Genomic DNA, 4,975 nt, shown 5'->3' with positions numbered 1-4,975 from the left:
CTGACTAGTGACGGCTGGGCTGGGAGGACGTCAGGCTGAGGAGGCTCTGAGGAAGGCGAGGAACTATGAACAATAAGCACGAGGACTAGTTGTTGCCGATCTACCGCTCACAGCAGAGTGAATCATCTGGCGCTGCATCACGGAGAGAAGCCGGCTTAAGAGGAGCGCTGATTGTGATGAGGGACAGGTGAGGTGGAGAGCGAATGAGTCCTCCTCGGCCCCGGCCAGCCTGAAAATGCAGAGCACAGCACAGCAAGAACACACAGGAAATAATACAACCAAAACAAAGGTTCTAGACGAGAACCCCAACATCATGAACTCATTCATTAATTAACATAATCAAAATGATTCACTTTAGTGAACAATGCTTGGCAAGAAAGCAAAACCAAATTATTTAAATAATTGCTTTGAAACACTCAATGGTCGAGGCTCTCACCAAAACCAAAATCCTGCAGCCTACAGATATTTGCAGCATCATAGCCAGATTTAATTTGTTTAATTAAATTACCAAGTTGGTTTAATAAAGTTTGCAACCTGCTCGTTCCTTTTTCATTTCTTTTTTGTTAACGGAGCCAGCCACTGATATTCCGCCTTTTCTCCAGACATGCATATGAGAAGAGGGATTTTTAAACGTCTAGCTGATGTCTCGTTTGTTTCAAAGACCACAATTGCATTCAGAGTTTTAAGCTGACAAGCAGTCCATCCTTGATCTGTGCCAATTCTAATTTAATTAACATCTCTGGTGCACAAGGAAATAAAACTTGTCAAATAAACCACTTTGGACATAGAACAGACTCAATTAGCTCAACTGTGAGAGCGCATTCTTTTAGGATAGCTGTGCTTCTGTGAGACCGTCTTCAGTGGTTTCTCAAAAACTTGATGAATCTATCAGGTTGCTGAGATATCAAAAGGATATCAATTTGTAGCAACGAAAAGAATGTTTAATGAAAAAAATATAACATGACAGCAGTGATGGGGATGAGAAGAGTTTGTCCTCTCATGCTGCGTTCACTGCCATTATGTACAGCTGAGACTTGCACTTCCAAACAGGAGGTGCTAGGAATGCTTTCAAACACCTTATAATCCATCCCAGTATCTGGCCTGTTGCTACCCATACTAACACTTTCCAAGTCAAGTTGAATCAAGTCAGGTAGATTGCACATTTAAAACAACTGATGTTGACTCAAAGTGGTTTCAAGGAGTTAGATTTTCGTTGTGAAATTCTGAACCACACTTGTAGACTGAATAGGTATGTTCCAGGAACGTCCTCAAGTACTGAGGAGTGGCCAAATCCATAAACCAGGAAGTCCACAAGGGGCTCTGAGCTGATGCAGACAAGGACTCGACAGACCAAACGTTCCTTAGAGCAAAACTTTATTTACAATAAAGGAATATTCACAAGGTAGACACTATATACACAAGTACACAGAAAGGGTACCAAACCACAAGCTAAACTGGAACTAGGATTTCCTATAAAAAAAATACAGAAACTGAAACTCAGGTCAAAGGCACAAGGGTCCAGAACTATGAGGACCTCTGTAGGCGACGCAGGGTAATCACACATTATGCTTAGCTTTAGCAAGAGATAAATGGAACACAACAAATTAAGAACTGCATGAAAGCAAACCCGGGACTGGTACCACCAGATTGGGGGTGTGAACAAAATAACCAACATTTAAGCAGATGCACAAATCAAAGCAGTACTACGGACTTAGACTTTAGACTTGGACTTTACTGTCCTCATGGGGAAATTCTTTTCCACAGCACCATTCCACTTGATTTACACTAACAGGACACAGATTCTACAAAACCTCTATTCATATATAGGTGTGGTTTTCACTCTGTCCACATCACCTTGGCCTTTTGCCAAGGGTTACCAGAGAGAAGGTATCAGATGTATGAAGAATGGCAGACTGATGAGTTAAATCAGGTTTCACGGAGTGGCAGGAGGATTCCAAACTGGAGCAGTAACAGCAACAGAGCACGGAAACAGGATTTGAGCAGCCAGGGTTCACTAACTGAGTGCAAGTTTACAGTCCGGCGTTGAGTCTGAGCTCTGCTTATTTGGAGACAGGTGAGTAGTTGCTGATGAATCATAACCAGCTGGGAGCCCTCAGGTGATTACCCAATCACTCGCCACGCACACGCCCACTTGGGAAGGTAGAGAGAGAGAATAGGGAGAAAGAAAGAAGGGAAAAAGAGGGAGAGGGACTGCCACGAGCCCTGACCGGAGGTGGAGGGCGTGACAGAGTGATCCATATTTCATATTGATGCAGTCTTCAGTGATAAAGCTGGTGACACTGAAATGTTATTCAAAGATCCTCCGTCATGAGTTCAATATGAATATATTAGTTGCTTTGTGTAGCTGTTAATTGAAATGTAAAATGTTGTTGCTCAGTCTGACCACAGCTGTTTTCATGTGCAGACTATACCCACAACTATTCTAAAAACACACTCTGAAATGAGTGACAGGGTGATACATTTCAATTCATCTCCATGGGAACACTCAAGGATTTAAGTCCTGTCTCCTTCTGTCGCCTTGAGCTCCAGCACCTACAGACTTGACATGATGAACATGTCACAGTATGTGTGACAAAAGACTGCGAGGGCTCAGTCTGCAAGTCCAGAGGGCTCATACTGGGATTCAGCCTAAGCTGACCTTTTTGTTCATCCTGCAAATGCGCAAGAAGATGTGATCGTACACCGAAGACCAGCAGCTGAAGGTGACTGGACCCTAAAGGGTAAACTCAGGTTTTCATTCCTCTCAGACAACCACTGATACATTCATCACATCTTCTTCATGACAGCTTGTCCTGCAGTCCATCACCTCCAGAGTGCTCACACACCAATCCCCAATCTTATCTCTGCTGAAGATAATCTCATATCTGATGGAAATACGATACAGGGGGGACTTTCATTTCTTTACGTGTACCTTCACTGAAGCCAGTCGGTCTGAGGGTGCATTAGGTCTAAAGTAGTGGCGTTATTGTTACATGTAAAGGGTAAAGAAGACAATAGAATAAATACATTACCGTGTGTATTTTTACAATCCTGTTCGCTCCATTAGGTGACTTGCAAGCTGAGCACCCAAAGGACTGAAGCCCTCCCGTACCGTTAGCCATCAGCGGTCCAGTCGCTCTTTTCCTTTGTGTTGCTATGACAACCCTATCAGTACTACAGGCGACCTCTGTAGTAATTAGGTGTTTGTGTGTGAAAGAGAGAGAGAGAGCGATAGGAAAAGGAGCGAAAGAATCACCTGGTTGCTTGCGACACTGACTCAAATGTATCGCCAGAGGCTGCAATTAAACCTTGTCACCCTCTTCAATGCAACGAAGTCAATTCTGTGTGCAATCACGGCTGTGTCGCCTCAATGCATATAATCACTTTGTTAGAGTCCCGCACAGCCTCTTGCGAATGCTAGTTGTGCGGCTAATCGTTTATATTATTCTATCATTTTAATACAAGTATTCATTAACATTTACCGTGCACGTCATTTGCACTTGATAACTTGCTTTGAGTGCTACTGATCCAGAAAAGCAACTCTAAATGATTAAGTGTTAAGTATGTTGCATTACAAAGGAAATGACACAGTTCCCGGGTAAATTATGAACACAAGAGCTACACAGAAAGGTGAAACTTGCAGATAAAAGCATTTCCCGACTAAGTACCAGCACTCAGTAACAGTAGACAGTGTTAACGTGCAGAAAAAAAACCAATCTTTTATTTTATATATGCAGTGACATATTCAATTCCATTTGCGAATTCTGAGACAGGTTGTTCAAGACTGTTGCTTCCACAGCTGTTAACATGGGATAAGTCATCTGTGATCATTGGGTTTCTTGGGGGTTGACGCCAGATGAAGTCTACATGTTGACCACCTTCAATGAGTCATTTTCCTTCCGGTCCACTACCCACGTATTGTTGCTCCACCTTAATGCACTGACCCAAGACCAGCAACACCTGGAACGTACCACCAGCTGATTCAATCCTTTCCTAATGTTCTCATCCTGTTAAAGGTCACACGTCATTGGAGCCCAGCTCAGAAAGAGGCTGTGAATCCAAAGGACAAGTGGAGGCTGATCACAAACACAGAGGCAACCATTCACGCTCATATTCAAAACAGCAACGGATCTCAGAGAGGAAATTTTGAAATTGGTGTGTTGACGATTTGCAAAGACCCTTTACTGTTCTTCGCTTAAGTTATTGCAGTTATTTCTATACACGTTTTAAACATGTTTTATGAATACGTGAGGTCTTTAAACCAGCAAATTATTCCCTTATGAAGGTAGAAAAATGGCTGTTCCAGGTTTTAATTTCTGTTTACTTTCATTCAGAGTGAAAACATGCCTTGAAAAAGATTTGTCTTGTGAAGCCACAGATGGAAAAACGGATGATTGTTGACATCAAACAAGGCCCGGTTAGCTCAGTCGGTAGAGCATGAGACTCTTAATCTCAGGGTCGTGGGTTCGAGCCCCACATTGGGCGCTCCACAGCTTTAGTTGAGCAACACTTATAGCCAAACATTGATGCCAGCAAAAGACATATATGGGTGAGAATCATACGTTCTCAATAAGGCACTTATGAGCTTCCACTGATAAAATGCCTTCTTCAGTGCTCAAAGTAGATCACAGGGCTGTCATATGTGGGGGACTTCTTGTTTCCAAACATCTGTCCTGAGATCTTTGTATCAGCAAACCCACTCCTTCTTTCTATTTCTTTGGCCAGATAAATTTCAAAACTTTGTATGAATCTTCTAGCAAATACAAGCACTGTCTTGTAATTTGTAGCAATCCCTGCAGTGCCCATTTACACTGATACTGTTGGTTCAACTTGTACCCTGATGGCTAAATAGCCCTTAGCCAATATTCCTTTGTGTAAGCCCGCTTGACAAAACCTAAAGTCCTGGTCAGAGATATCAAGGACCACAACGTGTTTAAGAGAGCCACCTTTGTGAGTCTAAATTTTGCACTACTTT

General features: G+C 42.6%; 1 non-coding gene across 1 annotated transcript; it reads left to right on the top strand.

The window, feature by feature from the left end:
• The first annotated feature begins 4,412 nt into the window (after nt 1-4,412).
• trnak-cuu (transfer RNA lysine (anticodon CUU)) lies at nt 4,413-4,485 on the top strand. The gene has a single exon. It is a non-coding gene; the product is annotated as a tRNA-Lys (tRNA).
• The last annotated feature ends 490 nt before the right edge of the window (nt 4,486-4,975 follow it).

Source organism: Stegastes partitus, unplaced genomic scaffold, assembly GCF_000690725.1.
Source record: "Stegastes partitus isolate 25-593 unplaced genomic scaffold, Stegastes_partitus-1.0.2 Scaffold50, whole genome shotgun sequence".
Lineage (NCBI taxonomy): Eukaryota > Metazoa > Chordata > Actinopteri > Pomacentridae > Stegastes > Stegastes partitus.
The sequence above is the reverse complement of the archived record's forward strand: the minus strand, read 5'-3'. Positions and strand labels throughout refer to the sequence as shown.